We start from the raw sequence: 17,856 nt of genomic DNA, 5'->3' as shown, positions 1-17,856 counted from the left end.
AAAAGACTTCTGAAAGGTAAGAACACTCTTAACTGAGTATGAGGACATGCACGTGGCATTATGTAATTAAGTGTCAGAGCTGGTGATGGAGAACAATAAATGCAGGAGGAGTTCAGACATGGAAGGTTATTATAGGCTAATCAGGTCTTGATGGAAGTTAGTGTTTAACCTAGGCAGGTAGAAGGAAGGAAAACGGATGTAATAGGCAGTGGGAATAGAATTTGAAAAAAATTAGAGATGGAAATACATAAGGTAGTTTTGTTGAAGGAACACAACAATCTGAGTATAGTTGGGTGAATTGTATAAAATAAAATTTGGCTAAATTTGATGGCACTGGATTGTGGAAAATAGTGATAGACTGAAAAAAATTTTAACTTTATATTGTATGCCGTGGGATGAAAGTGGAGATTTAAAATAAAAAATGATAAAAGCAGTGTTTGAGGATGATTGAGTTGGTAAGTGTTTGTAGGGTAGATTCAAGATGGGAAGAGGTCAAACAAAAAATGTTTAGAGAAAGACTTGGTAGTCAGATGTTATACTAGGCCGCTGTTGGGGGTTGGGTTCTTTGAAAGCAGATACTGAGACATTTTTTGCAGTGCAAGATGTTTATTAGGAATCAATACCTGCGAGAGGAAGAGGCACGGTGCAAGACTGAGCAGACAACAAAGTTGTATTGTGATGCAGGCTTCACAAAACCTTTGCCTATCAGCGTGGAGCTCTGGAGTGAGAGATTGCCTATCAGAGAGTCCCACATTGAGCCAGAACGGCTGGGCCTTTATACCTCTCCTTGTTTGGTCACTAGATGTGGGCTGCAGTTGAGGTAGACCTTGAAGGAGGTGACATTTGGAGGCTGTCTGCTGACAGTACTCACAGCTGGGCAGCAATTCCTTCCATGAAGGGAGAGCTTGGTGGTGCATCTCTGTGTTTTCTATAGCCAGAGGGTTTGCATGTGGGCAGTTCTTCCCCAGAGGAAAGCTTTTAAATACTTGGAGGTGTTTTGGTTTTTACAAAGATGGGGGAAAAGGGTACTTACTAGCATTTGATGAGCAAAGACCAGGGAAGTCAGCCATCCCACAGTATTCCAGACAGTCTGCACATTTAAAAATTGTTCAAATAAGCACATGACTTAGAATGAGTTGCTGGACTTTGATGTAGGGGAAAAAAGTGATCGTAATGATCTGAGCTTAGAAACTAACTTTGTTTTATGTATGAGGCATTATTTTCATAGAGTACACCAGAAGCTTCAGGAATTCAGTTGTCACGTAAATTGGAGGAATATTAAAGTTTTCAATCAGAACTTTATCAAGAGTTCTTTACCACTTCAGAAAATCACATAATTGATGGCAGTGCCACTCGTACAGTAATTGATGACTTAAACACTCTTCCCCTCAGTCTACAGTTGTAACCACCACAGTCACAGTGATTCTGTGTATAGATGCAAGCACCTGATGCCCTCATTATGTTGTTTATTATAGTAATTGCCTTCACATTTTGAAGTAAATATTATTTATTATAAATTAATTTCTTTCATAGGATTGAAAGTACAATTAGGGAATTATGTTGATTTTTAAAGTTGTGCTTATGTACATTATCACTGAATTTCAAGAAGTATTACAAAATGGTTGTCATAAAAGGGGGAAATTGACTTGTTTTCAGTAATGGTGGATTGGGTTATTTGGACAAACTCTTTTGATAAAAACAACTAAAAATCTTGGAAACATTATTTTTAAAAATCTTAAAGAATGAAGAGCTGAAAAGATAGTGGAGAGTTGCCAGGCCAAATTATAGAAAAAAAGCAGAAACCCGAAGAAATAAGTAGATGATGAAGTAGCTTTTGCCCTAGGGGCAGTTGCCAGTCTGTTTGAATTTGGGCTTTAGTTTTGGTGGACTTCATGGGGGTGAAGAGGACAGAATTCAAGGCCTAGAGTTCATCCAGAATGAGAGTCAAAAAAAGAACAACTCCATTTGAAGATGGTACCCAAGAACTTCATCATTAGGTTAAGGGTGAAAGAGAACTGTCTACCAATTCCAATATCTAGGGGATTTGTAGGGTTGATTGGAGCAGGGCAAGAAAAGGGAAATTAATTAAAATAAACTCTTCAAGTTGTGACCATAGTTTTAGTCCTCACACTGATTGGCAGTTAGATTTGTCCTGCCTGGGTGATCCAGGGACCCTTTTATTATGGTTCCTGTTTCCGACTGGTAGTACTCCCAAGGTCTGGCAGAAGGAAAGGCAAATCATCTGTAGAGAAAGTCCCCTTCATTCTGAGGGAATTGCCACCAGTAATTTTTCAGGGACAAAGAACAGTACATTGTCACAAGTAACCAAGCATAGTTTAAAAAAAAAAAAAAAACCAAAATTATATGAAATATGATGTAGAATTCAAGTAATATAGTTAAGATTTGTGTAGTTTTAAAATTGAAATATAATTGATATATAACTGTGGTTTTTTCTTTATGTACATATACCTCGAGGTAAGTTTTTTATTTTTTAAATTTTTCATAAATTTATTTATTTATTTATTTATTTATGGCTGCATTGGGTCTTTGTTGCTGCGCACGGGCTTTCTCTAGTTGCGGTGAGTGGGGGCTACTCTTCGTTGTGGTGCACGGGCTTCTCATTGCAGTGGCTTCTCTTGTTGCGGAGCATGGGCTCTAGGCACCCGGGCTTCAGTAGTTGTGGCACGTGGGCTCAGTAGTTGTGGCTCGCAGGCTCCAGAGCGGAGGCTCAGTAGTTGTGGCGCACGGGCTTACTTGCTCTGTGGCGTGTGGGATCTTCCTGGACCAGGGATCGAACCCGTGTCCCCTGCATTGGCAGGCGGATTCTTAACCACTGAGCCACCAGGGAAGTCCCTCGAGGTAAGTTTTTTAAAAAGAAAAATATAGTAACATGCATGGAAATGGCACTGTGAATAAGAACTACAGAGCATAAATGGATCCACAAAATTCTCAGATATCGCAAATTTCGGAGTTAAAACAGTTGCTTTTTGTTACGTTTAAAGAATTAAAGACATATTTGAAGACAAGCAGGGAACGAGAGATAAAAACCAAATAGAAATTTCAGAAACGAAACTATGCCAAATATACCTAAGGGGAGAATTTAACAAATTATGCTTAGCTGAAGAAAGAATTAGTTACCTGGAAGGTAAGGCAGAAGAAACTTTCCAGAATGCACCACTGAGAGTCAAAGATATGGAAAATATTGGAGAGGTTAAGTGGCGTGCAAGACAGAGTGAGATCTAACATAATTAAATCAGAGCTCCAGAAAGTGAAGAAAGAGATTGATACCGAGGTAATATTTGTAAAGGAATTTCTGGCTGAAAAATTTCTAGTTTTGATGAGAAACCAGTTGATAGATTTAAGAAGCTCAGTGAATTTCTAACAGTATAAATAAAAAGCAGTCTGCACCCAGAGAGATCACATAGTGAAACGGCATAAACCCAAATACGAAGAGAAAAACCTTAGAAGCAGTCAGAGGAAGAATTTCTTTCAAAGGAGCAGCCGTGGACTGACAGCTGACTTTCTCAACAGAAGATCATATATATTCTCAAAATAACTGCCAGTTTATACTTATAAATTCTGTACTTAAAAAAAATACTCAAGGATGAGGGTAAAATAAACATCTAGTTGAACAAAATCCATCAGCCCTTTGTAAAGAAAATTGAAGACAATTTAGTTTTCTACTTTAGGCAGAAAGATTCCAAATAAAGGTCTGAGGTATAAGATGGAATGAAGAGTAAAGAGAGGGACAAATATGTGGATGTGTTGAATTAAACATTGTATAAAATATTAGTAAGGCCTTAATTAAAATATATGACGAAAGAAGGCTGTGTTCTGAGATCTTCTGTTTTCTGGGAGAAAGACAGTGTATTAATTGACTTGACTGGTAATTGCATGTTTTAATTTCTAGGCTAAAAACTAATAACTCTTAGGAGAGGAGAAACATGGAATAAAAAAAAAGTTATCCCAAAGAAAGCAAGAAAGGTAACAAAAAGCAGGTAGGACAAGTAGCACAAAGTAAGATGGGTAGATTTAAATCTGAACATAGCACCAATTACATTAAGTACTAAATGAATTAAATGCTTCACTTAAAAGCCGAAGATTTTTAGACCAAATTAAAAAAACAATTAGTTATGTGGGTTTTATCTGGGACCTAAGTAAAAGTTGTAGTAAGATAAATCATGCATATTTTAACAAAGTGAATATGGTACGGTTATATTAATATCAGACAAAGTAGACATTAAGGCAGAAAACATTATTGGCAATCAGGAGAGTCCCTTCAAAATGTAAAGTGAGCGATTCACTAGGAAGATTTAATAATCTTAATATAGGATAGCCAGAAATATAGCTTCAGAATACATATAGCAAAAATTAACAAAACTACAAGAAGTAGACAGATTTGTAGTCTTAATGGGATGTTTTTAAACATTTCTCTCATTACTTGATATAAGAAGCAGACAGGTTGGGTAGGATTTAAAATATTTGAACAATGCAATGAATGAACTTAACCCAGCTGATGTATGGAACCTGTTGCACCCAGTGGTAGAAGACTACACATCATTTTCAGGCACATATGGATATTTGGGGGGAAAATTGTATACTAGGTCTAAAACAACTTCCAACAAATTTCAAAAGATAGAAATAAAAGAGCATCTTTTCTTTCCATAATATATTTTTATTAAAAATTGTCAGTAGGGTAATTTTAAAAGCATCATGTGTTTATAAATTGTGTAACTACTTTGAATTAATCCATGCATCAAGGAAGAAATCACAATGGAAATTAGGAAGTACCTTGAACTGGATGAATACAAAATTTTGATGTCAAGTTGTGGAATTTGATCAATCTCAGATCATTTAAAACGGGATAATCAGACGTTATGTCCCTCACATGTAAAGGATCTTGACCAAAAAAAAAGTAGGAAATACCCAGCACCAGGCTATGAAAGATTCTTTTTTTTTTTTTAATAAATTTTTTATCTACTTTATTTTATTTATTTATTTATTTATTTATTTATTTATTTATTTATGGCTGTGTTGGGTCTTCGTTTCTTTGCAAGGGCTTTCTCTAGTTGTGGCAAGTGGGGGCCACTCTTCATCGCGGTGCGCAGGCCTCTCACTGTCGCGGCCTCTCTTGTTGCGGAGCAGAGGCTCCAGACGCGCAGGCTCAGCAGTTGTGGCTCATGGGCCTAGTTGCTCCGTGGCATGTGAGATCTTCCCAGACCAGGGCTCGAACCCGTGTCCCCTGCATTGGCAGGCAGATTCTCAACCACTGCGCCACCAGGGAAGCCGAAAGATTCTTGATTGGAAAAAAAAAGATTGTGTCTCATAAAATCTTTAGATCAAACCTCTAGATCTAACTGGCTTATGGGAAATACAGGAACAAGGTAAGTGACCCATGAGAAAGCAATCAACCAAATCCAGAAAGTGGGACTTTCTACAGTATACATGACGTTTTTTCCTAACAAATCAATGTCATAGTAAAGGAAAGAAGGACAGGGAAAAGGAAAAGGAAAGGCTAGATAGGTGTACTATTAGAATAAAAGTTTTGATAACTATAACAGTCACTCCCCCCAGTGGAAACAAAATTAAAAAGTTATAGAATGCAGCTAAATAGTGCAGGGAGAGAAATTCAGAGTCTTAAATGTGTACAACTACGAAATAAGAAATCTCATTAATTGTCAACTTCAATATCCATTTATCACAGGAATTTAATTTTGACAAACACCTGGAAAATAAAGGAGGAAACAAATAATGCAGAGGAGAGTCATACAGTAGAGAACATTATCAAAGCCAGAATTGATTTTTTAAAAAGAGGAATGGATAAATCTCGAATGAATAGTGATCAAGAAAAAAAGTCATAGAATAACCAAGAGCAAGGAGCAAAAAAGAAGGGGGCTCAGGGGGAACATCATTACATACCCTAAAGACATTTTAAAAGATCATAAGACAGAATAATGAACGGCTTTAAGCCAACTAATTAGAAAACTTAACAGAAATGGACAAATTCTTGGAAAAATAACACCAAAGCTGACTCTTAGAATATTCAGAAAACTCAAAAGTAGTATCACAGCTTAAAACCAGTGGTCAAGGGAGTCCAGTGGTTGGGACTTCGTCTTCCAGTGCAGGGGGTGCAGGTTCAGTCCGTGGTCGGGGAGCTAAGATCCCACATACCTCACGGCCAAAAAACCAAAAAACATAAAACAGAAGCTATATTGTAACAAATTCAATAAAGACTTTAAAAATGGTTCACATCAAAAAAAAAAAATCTTAAAAAAAAAAGAACAGTAGTCAAAGCTTTCCCCCAAAGAAAACTATTAATTCTGCCATTCATTCAAGGAAGAAAATTTCTCTCTTGCATATGTTCTTCCAGAGACCAGCGAGAGAGAAAATGTTCTCAACTTCTTCAAAGTTAGCACAACTTTGATTCCAAAGCAAGACAAGAAGAAATGATAAAAGAAAATTACCAGGTTACTTCCATTCATGAACACGGATGTAAAATTTCTAAACAAGATATTAGGATATCTGTCTATCTAAATAAAACAAGAGTGCATTATGACCAAGTTGGATTTATCCTAGGAATGTAAGATTTAATACCAGAAAAATAAATTTATGTTTGTGTTGCCATTTTAACAGGTTAGAAGAGAAGAAACATATGATCTGCTGAGTAGTTGCAAACAGTGCTTGATAAAATTGAGCATTCATTAGTCATAAAACCTGAGACAAATCTAATGTGATGGGGGTCTGGGCAAGATGGCGGAAGAGTAAGACGTGGAGATCACCTTCCTCCCCACAGGTACATCAGAAATGCATCTACATGTGGAACTGCTCCTATAGAACACCCACTGAACGCTGGCAGAAGATGTCAGACCTCCCAAAAGGCAAGAAACTCCCCACGTACCTGGGTAGGGCAAAAGAAAAAAGAAATAACAGAGACAAAAGAATAGGGATGGGACCTGCACCAGTGGGAGGGAGCTGTGAAGGAGGAAAGGTTTCCACACGCTAGGAAGCCCCTTCACAGGCGGAGACTGCAGGTGGCGGAGAGGGGAAACTTTGGAGCCGCGGAGGAGAGCGCAGCCACAGGGGTGCGGAGGGCAAAGCGGAGAGATTCCCTCACAGAGGATCGGTGCTGAGCAGCACTCACCAGCCTGAGAGGCTTGTCTGCTCACCCACTGGGGCAGGCGGGGGCTGGGAGCTGAGGCTCGGGCTTTGGTCGGATCTCAAGGAGGGGACTGGGATTGGCGGCGTGAACACAGCCTGAAAGGGTTAGCGCACCACAGCTAGCCGGGAGGGAGTCCGGGAAAAGGTCTGGAGCTGCTGAACAGGCAAGAGACTTTTTCTTGCCTCTTTGTTTCCTGGTGCGCGAGGAGAGGGGATTCAGAGTGCCGCTTAAACGAGCTCCAGAGACGGGCGCGAGCCGCGGCGATCAGCGTGGACCCCAGAGACGGGCATGAGACGCTAAGGCTGCTGCTGACACCACCAAGAAGCCTGTGTGCGAGCACAGGTCACTATCCACACTGCGCCTCCCGGGAGCCTGTGCAGCCCGCCACTGCCAGCGTCCCGTGATCCAGGGACAACTTCCCCGGGAGAACGCACGGCGCACCTCAGGCTGCTGCAACGTCATGCCGGCCTCTGCCGCCGCAGGCTCGCGCCGCATCCGTACCCCTCCCTGCCTCCGGCCTGAGTGAGCCAGAGCCCCCCAAGCAGCTGCTCCTTTAACCCCATCCTGTGTGAGTGAAGAACAGACGCCCTCAGGCGACCTACACACAGAGGCGGGTCCAAATCCAAAGCTGAACCCCGGGAGCTGTACGAACAAAGAAGAGAAAGGGAAATTTCTCCCAGCAGCCTCAGAAGCAGCGGATTAAAGCTCCACAAACAACTTGATGTGCCTGCATCTGTTGAATACCTGAATAGACAACGAATCATCCCAAATTGAGGAGGTGGACTTTGGGAGCAGGATATATTATTTTTTCCCCTTTTCCTCTTTTTGTGAGTGTGTGTGTATGCTTCTGTCTGAGATTTTGTCTGTATAGCTTTGCTTTCACCATTTGTCCTAGGGTTCTGTCCGTCCGTTTTTTTTTTTTTTTAACTTAAAAAATTTCTTTTTTCTTAATAAATTTTTTCTTAATAATTTTTTTCTTATTTTATATTTTAAAAAGTTAAAAAAATTTTTTCTTAATAAATTTTTTCTTAATTTTTTTCTTATTTTTTATTTTTAAAAAATTGAAAAAAATTTTTTAAAAATAATTTTTTCTTATTTTTTATTTTTAAAAAATTTAAAAATTTATTTTTAAAAAATTAAAATTTTTTTCTTAATAAATTTTTTCTTAATAATTTTTTTATTTTTTATTTTATTTTATCTTACTTTATTTTATTTTATTCTCTTTCTTTCTTTCTATTTTTTCTCCCTTTTATTCTGAGCCGTGTGGATGAAAGGCTCTTGGTGCTCCAGCCAGGCATCAGGGCTGTGCTTCTGAGGTGGGAGAGCCAACTTCAGGACACTTGTCCACAAGAGACCTCCCAGCGCCACGTAATACCAAATGGCAAAAATCTCTCAGAGATCTCCATCTCAACACCAAGACCCAGCTTCACTCAACGACCAGCAAGCTACAGTGCTGGACACCCTATGCCAAACAACTAGCAAGACAGGAACACAGCCCCATCCATTAGCAGAGAGGCTGCCTAAAAACATAATAAGGCCACAGACACCCCAAAACACACCACCAGACGTGGACGTGCCCACCAGAAAGACAAGATCCAGCCTTATCCACTAGAACACAGGCACTAGTCCCCTCCACCAGGAAGGCTACACAACCCACTGAACCAACCTTAGCCACTGGGGACAGATACCAAAAACAACAGGAACTACGAACCTGCAGCCTGTGAAAAGGAGACCCCAAACACAGTAAGATAAGCAAAATGAGAAGACAGAAAAACACACAGCAGATGAAAGAGTAAGGTAAAAACCCACCAGACCTAACAAATGAAGAGGAAATAGGCAGTCTACCTGAAAAAGAATTCAGAATAATGATAGTAAAGATGATCCAAAATCTTGGAAATAGAATAGACAAAATGCAAGAAACGTTCAACAAGGACGTAGAAGAACTAAAGAGGAACCAAGTAATGATGAAAAACACAATAAATGAAATTAAAAATACTCTAGAAGGGATCAATAGCAGAATAACTGAGGCAGAAGAACGGGTAAGTGACCTGGAAGATAAAATAGTGGAAATAACTACTGCAGAGCAGAATAAAGAAAAAAGAATGAAAAGAACTGAGGACAGTCTCAGAGACCTCTGGGACAACATTAAACGCACCAACATTCGAATTATAGGGGTCCCAGAAGAAGAAGAGAAAAAGAAAGGGACTGAGAAAATATTTGAAGAGATTATAGTTGAAAACTCCCCTAATATGGGAAAGGAAATAGTTAATCAAGTCCTGGAAGCACAGAGAGTCCCATACAGGATAAATCCAAGGAGAAACATGCCAAGACACATATTAATCAAACTATCAAAAATTAAATATAAAGAAAACATATTAAAAGCAGCAAGGGTAAAATAACCAATAACACACAAGGGAATCCCCATAAGGTTAACATCTGGTCTTTCAGCAGAAACTCTGCAAGCCAGAAGGGAGTGGCAGGATATACTTAAAGTGACGAAGGAGAAAAACCTACAACCAAGATTACTCTACCCAGCAAGGATCTCATTCAGATTTGATGGAGAAATTAAAACCTTTACAGACAAGGAAAAGCTGAGAGAGTTCAGCACCACCAAACCAGCACTACAACAAATGCTAAAGGAACTTCTCTAAGTGGGAAACACAAGAGAAGAAAAGGACCTACAAAAACAAACCCAAAACAATTAAGAAAATGGTCATAGGAACATACATATTGATAATTACTTTAAATGTAAATGGATTAAATGCTCCCATCAAAAGACACAGACTGGCTGAATGGATACAAAAACAAGACCCATATATATGCTGTCTACAAGAGACCCACTTCAGACCTAGGGACACATACAGACTGAAAGTGAGGGGATGGAAAAAGATATTCCATGCAAATGGAAATCAAAAGAAAGCTGGAGTAGCAATTCTCATATCAGACAAAATAGACTTTAAAATAAAGACTATTACAAGAGACAAAGAAGGACACTATATAATGATCAAGGGATCAATCGAAGAAGAAGGTGTAACAATTGTAAATATTTATGCACCCAACATAGGAGCACCTCAATACATAAGGCAAATACTAACTGCCATAAAAGGGGAAATCGACAGTAACACAATCATAGTAGGGGACTTTAACACCCCACTTTCACCAATGGACAGATCATCCAAAATGTAAATAAATAAGGAAACACAAGCTTTAAATGATACATTAAACAAGATGGACTTAATATTTATAGGACATTCCACCCAAAAACAACAGAATACACATTTTTCTCAAGTGCTCATGGAACATTCTCCAGGATAGATCATATCTTGGGTCACAAATCAAACCTTGGTAAATTTAAGAAAATTGAAATCGTATCAAGTATGTTTTCTGACCACAACGCTATGAGACTAGATATCAATTACAGGAAAAGATCTGTAAAAAATACAAACACATGGAGGCTACACAATACACTACTTAATAACGAAGTGATCACTGAAGAAATCAAAGGGGAAATCAAAAAATACCTAGAAACAAATGACAATGGAGACACGACGACCCGAAACCTATGGGATGCAGTAAAAGCAGTTCTAAGAGGGAAGTTTATAGCAGTACAAGCCTACATCAAGAAACAGGAAACATCTCAAATAAACAACCTAACCTTGCACCTAAAGCAATTAGAGAAAGAAGAACAAAAAAACCCCAAAACTAGTAGAAGGAAAGAAATCATAAAGATCAGATCAGAAATAAATGAAAAAGAAATGAAGGAGACAATAGCAAAGATCAATAAAACTAAAAGCTGGTTCTTTGAGAAGATAAACAAAATTGATAAATCATTAGCCAGACTCATCAAGAGAAAAAGGGAGAAGACTCAAATCAATAGAATTAGAAATGAAAAAGGAGAAGTAACCACAGACACTGCAGAAATACAAACGATCATGAGACATTACTACAAGCAACTCTATGCCAATAAAATGGACAACCTGGAAGAAATGGACAGATTCTTAGAAATGCACAACCTGCCAAGACTGAACCAGGAAGAAATAGAAAATATGAACAGACCAATCACAAACACTGAAATTGAAAGTGTGATTAAAAATCTTGCAACAAAAGCCCAGGACCAGATGGCTTCACAGGCGAATTCTATCAAACATTTAGAGAAGAGCTAACACCTATCCTTCTCAAACTCTTCCAAAATATTGCAGAGGGAGGAACACTCCCTAACTCATTCTACGAGGCCACCATCACCCTGATACCAAAACCAGACAAAGATGTCACAAAGAAAGAAAACTACAGGCCAATATCACTGATGAACATGGATGCAAAAATCCTCAACAAAATACTAGCAAACAGAACCCAACAGCACATTAAAAGGGTCATACACCATGATCAAGTGGGGTTTATTCCAGGAATGCAAGGATTCTTCAATATACGCAAATCAATCAACGTGATACACCATATTAACAAATTGAAGGAGGAAAACCATATGATCATCTCAATAGATGCAGAGAAAGCTTTTGACAAAATTCAACACCCATTTATGATAAAAGCCCTGCAGAAAGTAGGCATAGAGGGAACTTTCCTCAACATAATAAAGGCCATATATGACAAACCCACAGCCAACATTGTCCTCAATGGTGAAAAACTGAAACCATTTCCACTAAGATCAGGAACAAGAAAAGGTTGCCCACTCTCACCACTATTATTCAACGTAGTTTTGGAAGTATTAGCCACAGCAATCAGAGAAGAAAAAGAAATAAAAGGAATCCAAATCAGAAAATAAGTAAAGCTGTCACTGTTTGCAGATGACATGATACTATACATAGAGAATCCTAAATATGCTACCAGAAAACTACTGGAGCTAATCAATGAATTTGGTAAAGTGGCAGGATACAAAATTAATGCACAGAAATCTCTTGCATTCCTATACACTAATGATGAAAAATCTGAAAGTGAAATTAAGAAAACACTCCCGTTTACCATTGCAACAAAAAGAATAAAACATCTAGGAATAAACCTACCTAAGGAGACAAAAGACCTGTATGCAGACAATTATAAGACACTGATGAAAGAAATTAAAGATGATACAAATAGATGGAGAGATATACCGTGTTCTTGGATTGGAAGAATCAACATTGTGAAAATGACTCTACTACCCAAAGCAATCTACAGATTCAATGCAATCCCTATCAAACTACCACTGGCATTTTTCACAGAACTAGAACAAAACATTTCACAATTTGTATGGAAACACAAAAGACCCCGAATAGCCAAAGCAATCTTGAGAACGAAAAATGGAGCTGGAGGAATCAGGCTCCCTGACTTCAGACTATATTACAAAGCTACAGTAATCAAGACAGTTTGGTACTGGCACAAAAACAGAAACATAGATCAATGGAATAGGATAGAAAGCCCAGAGATAAACCCACGCACATATGGTCACCTTTGATAAAGGACGCAAGCATATACAGTGGAGAAAAGACAGCTTCTTCAGTAAGTGGTGCTGGGAAAACTGGACGGCTACGTGTAGAACTGTGAAATCAGAACACTCCCTAACACCATACACAAAAATAAACCCAAAATGGATTAAAGACCTAAATGTAAGGCCAGACACTATCAAACTCTTAGAGGAAAACATAGGCAGAACACTCTATGACATAAATCACAGCAAGATCTTTTTTGACCCAGCTCCTAGAGAAATGGAAATAAAAACAAAAGTAAACAAATGGGACCTAATGAATCTTAAAAGCTTTTGCACAGCAAAGGAAACCATAAACAAGACGAAAAGACAACCCTCAGAATGGGAGAAAATATTTGCAAATGAAGCAACTGACAAAGGATTAATCTCCAAAATTTACAAGCAGCTCATGCAGGTCAATAACAAAAAAGTAAACAACCCAATGCAAAAATGGGCAGAAGACCTAAATAGACATTTCTCCAAAGAAGATATACAGATTGCCAACAAACACATGAAAGAATGCTTAACATCATTAATCAGTAGAGAAATGCAAATCAAAACTACAATGAGATATCATCTCACACCGGTCAGAATGGCCATCAAAAAATCTAGAAACAATAAATGCTGGAGAGGGTGTGGAGAAAAGGAAACCCTCTTGCACTGTTGGTGGGAATGTAAATTGATACAGGCACTATGGAGAACAGTATGGAGGTTCCTTAAAAAACTAAAAATAGAACTACCATATGACCCAGCAATCCCACTACTGGGCATATACCCTGAGAAAACCAGAATTCAAAAAGAGTCATGTACCAAAATGTTCATTGCAGCTCTATTTACAATAGCCAGGACATGGAAGCAACCTAAGTGTCCAGTGACAGATGAATGGATAAAGAAGATGTGGCACATATATACAATGGACTATTACTCAGCCATAAAAAGAAACGAAATGGAGTTATTTGTAGTGAGGTGGATGGAGTTAGAGTCTGTCATACAGAGTGAAGTAAGTCAGAAAGAGAAAAACAAATACAGTATGCTAACACATATATATGGAATCTAAGGAAGAAATAAAAAAGATCATGAAGAACCTAGTGGCAAGACAGGAATAAAGACACAGACCTACTAGAGAATGGGCTTGAGGATATGGGGAGGGGAAAGGGTAAGATGTGACAAAGAGAGTGGCATGGACATATATACACTACCAAACGTAAAATAGATAGCTAGTGGGAAGCAACCGCATAGCACGGGGAGATCAGCTCTGTGCTTTGTGACCACCTAGAGGTGTGGGATAGGGAGAGTGGGAGGGAGGGAGATGCAAGAGGGAAGAGATATGGGAACATATGTATATGTATAACTGATTCACTTTGTTATAAAGCAGAAACTAACACACCATTGTAAAGCAATTATACTCCAATAAAGATGTTAAAAAAAAAACCTAATGTGATAAAAGGTATCTACTTTAAAAAAAATCAAGTTTCATAATTAATGTTGAAATATTGAAAGCTTTCTCTCTGAGATTGGGAGAGAGACAAGATTGTCCATTATAACTACTTCTAGTCAAAGTTATACTAAAAGTCGTGACCTTCACTAAAACAAGAAAAAGAAATTTTAAAAACCTGAGAATTGGAAAGGAAGAAATAAAACTATCACTATTCACAGACTTAACATGAGTATGTATTTAGAAAATCTAAAAATATCTGCAAATTGAAGAGTTTAACAAGATTGCTGATTAGGAAAATGAAGGATCATTTTTATTACTATATTCTAGCAAATAGGAAAGGAAAATCTAAAACAGTATAATTTCACAATAGAATAGAAAATATGTACTCAGAAATAAGTCTAAAAAACAGTCTAAGACTTATAGGAGCCTTGTTGAAATAAATTATAGAAGACCTACTGTTTGGAGCAAAATACCATGTATTTACATGGATTGATAGACTTGATATTGCATAGATATTATTCTCCCCAAATGGATTTATATATTTAATACAGTTCCAATCAAAACATTAGTAGGGTTTTTGTTTGTTTCGGTGGAACTTAAAATACTGGTTCTAAAATTATATGGAAAATCCAAAAAGGGCCAAAGTAGCCAAGACACTCTCAAAGAAGGCAATATGGGAGGACTAACTTTTCCAGTTTTTGAGACATTACAAAGTATAGTAATTAAGACATTGTCATCAGTAGTCTAGTGATAGATGGAGGACCAGTGGAACAAAACAGAATAAAACCTATACTTATAGGTTACTTGATATATGACAGATAGATGTTGGAAATTAGAAAAGAATGCCCTTTTCAATAAATGGTTCTGGAAAAATAAATTTGGATTTTTACCTCACAGTATTCACAAATTCTGGGTAGATTAAATGCGTGGATGTGAAATGCAAAAATATAAAGATTTTAGAAGATAATATGAGAACATGTCTTTATTTGGAAGGTTTTAGAGCTTTTTTTTTTAAATTTGGGAGCTAAAGTTACATTTTTCATTAAACTTAAGATGTAATTGATTCTTAGATTTACCATTATTTTTGCATTTCTGAAATAAAATATTGCTAGTTAACCATGATATGTTATTGATTGTAAAATGCATCCCAATTTTCACTTTTTCAAAATGCTTTAACATCTTACAAATGATGAAGTTCAGTGCATTTCCTGAACTCCCTCCCATCAAATGTGGATGCAGTTTAGGTTCTTTCAGTTAGATGAATTCCCACAATTTGGAAGCCAGATTGGACAGGGAAGCTTTCTTTTTGCTGCTGTTCTGGCTGGTTAGCAGAGTTGTGAAATCTGAGTAAATAGAAGCAGTTGAGGTGTCTGGACTGAGCATTCCTGTGTTTACAAGCTTCATGGATATGTAGAGGCAGTAGTAGCAAACAGTTTTTGGACCTTTGACTTGCAGTGTATCCTTTAACTCCTTAGTCCAGTGGCTGCTCCTTATTCCCAGTCCTTCCATATGTTGAATGATAGGCATCTTAGTCCTTGTATTTAATGCTTTACTGGTTGCAATATCTAAATGATATATATTTTTTTCTTTTCTGCATTGGGTCCTGATTAATGAATTTTATTGGCTCAAGGAATCATTTAATGTTTAATGTTTTAAAAATTTGTGTTAGCATATACATAACATAGTATTTGTGATTATAACCCCTCATAAGTATATAATTCAGTGGCATTCAAAATACTGTATCACCATCATCATTATCTATACCCCCAATTTTTCAGCATCCCCAACAAAAACTACCCATTAAAAAATAATTCCTTCATTCTCCCTTTCCCAACCCCTGGTAACCTCCATACTACTTTATGTCTTTCTGGATTTGCCTATTCTAGGTACGTCATATAAGTGAAATGGTATGTTATTTGTCATTCTGTGCCTGTCTTATTTCACTAAGCTTAATGTTTTCAAGGTCCATCCTTGTGGTGACATATATTTAAAAAACCGCCAAATTGTTTTCCTACCAGCATTCCATTTACATTCTCACCAACAACGAGGATTCCAATTTCTCCACATCCTGTAAGCATTGGTGGTTCAGTGGTAGAATTCTTGCCTGCCAGTTTTTCCACATCCTTATCAACATTTGCTATTTTTCTTTTTTTTAATCGTGGCATGTGGGATCTTAGTTCCCTGACTAGGGGTCAAACCCATGCCCCCTGCAGTGGAAGTGTGGATTCTTAACCACTGTATCCAAAGGATTATTTACTGTTAGAATTAGATGATAATGCATCTAAGGACTAAGCATATTATTGTGCCCAGCACATAGAAGGTACTCAATAAATGGTAGTTCTTTTCCTTGTGACAGTTTATACTTTATATTAATTGATTATATTTATTCATTCTTTTGTTTAAAGTGTAAAAATATTGCGCTGCCTTGTGCTGGTTGCTAGGTGCTGTGATATAGAAATGAATGATAGTCCCTGTCCTTTAGAGGCTTATAGTCTAGTGGTAGAAGCAGACAAATAAATCAAGAATTAAAGACAGTATACTATGTTTAAAGTGTGCCCCAGGTGCAGAGGAATCACAGAAGAGGAGCATATAATCCAAAATGGTTGCGGGGGATAGAGGACAGAAAGATTTTCTAGAAAAGGAGATACTTAAACTGAATTCTAAATATGTAAGATGTATAAGACCTTTATAAAGACAAGTAATTAAACTTTATTTAGAGACATAAAGGAAGACCTAAATTAATGGAGTTACATACCATATACTGAGGATGGATTGGAAGACTGAACGGTAGAACTGTCAGTTTTTCTCAGATTGATCAGTAACTTTATTGAAATCCACACCTCTGTAGGTTTTTCTGTGGAACTTGACAACTTGATTAACAGTTTCTATTGAAGTAAAAAGAGGCAAGAATTGCCATGATATCCTTAAAGAACAGTAAGATGAGACAACTTCTTTAATCCATTTTTTCAGTCAACAAATTTGAATGCTTCCTATACGTGAGGCACTGCTGGGCCCTGGTTATTACCTTGATGAATATGACATGTGGCTCCCACCAAAGGTCACATTCAAATTCACTTCTAGAGATATCTGGGGGTTTTAACAGACCACTTCCTAAAATATTAGATGAGTGCCAGGACTACCAACAAACTTATCACTCTAATTTTAGTATCTGAGTTTTATATTTAAAAATTTTCCTTGTTGTATATGTTTTTTGTTTATATTTCCTTTTATTAATTTCTTTTAATGGTAGGAAGCCTAGAAGTAGACAGGTTTTTTAAAAATAGATCTTTAAGAATGTCAGTTGGATTACAGTCTTGTTACAGGCAGGAGAGAATGGGGATCTGCTGCTGAGTGATGTCCAGAGCAGTTACCTGACCTTGGGGAGCAAGGGAGAGTGACTTTGAGGGTTCCACAGGCATGGGTTTTGAGACCTAGCCAGCGGGGTGTCTTAGGAGCCTATAAGAAGAAAAGGGAAGATGAATAACAAAATGACAGGTGATACTATATAAGTAGAGGTTGCTAATGAATTTTATATGCTTTTATGGGGGTAGGTGGCTGGATGCATGCTTAATGGTAAATTAGTTGCTTATTGTATTAAATAAATGAAGATGTACCCACATCTCTTTTTTTTTTTAATTTTTTTTTTTTTTTAAATTTATTTATTTATGGCTGTGTTGGGTCTTCATTTCTGTGCGAGGGCTTTCTCTAGTTGTGGCAAGTGGGGGCCACTCTTCATCGCGGTGCGCAGGCCTTTCACTGTCGTGGCCTCTCTTATTGCAGAGCACAGGCTCCAGGTGCGCAGGCTCA

General features: G+C 37.6%; 1 protein-coding gene and 1 long non-coding RNA gene across 8 annotated transcripts in view; both read left to right on the top strand.

The window, feature by feature from the left end:
• BRAF (B-Raf proto-oncogene, serine/threonine kinase) overlaps nt 1-17,856 on the top strand; it is a 159,744-nt gene that overhangs the window by 13,569 nt on the left and 128,319 nt on the right. The gene's annotated exons all lie outside the window — the stretch shown is intronic.
• The window catches only part of LOC309666089, a 34,499-nt gene continuing 27,890 nt past the window's right edge, over nt 11,248-17,856 (top strand). The window contains exon 1 of the long non-coding RNA XR_014266886.1: nt 11,248-17,659. This is a non-coding gene — a long non-coding RNA (uncharacterized lncRNA). The remainder of the gene's footprint in view (nt 17,660-17,856) is intronic.

The sequence above is a fragment of the Balaenoptera physalus genome (genome assembly GCF_965194825.1).
Source record: "Balaenoptera physalus genome assembly, chromosome: 8".
Taxonomy (NCBI): domain Eukaryota; kingdom Metazoa; phylum Chordata; class Mammalia; order Artiodactyla; family Balaenopteridae; genus Balaenoptera; species Balaenoptera physalus.
This window is presented reverse-complemented; position numbering and strand designations above follow the sequence as displayed.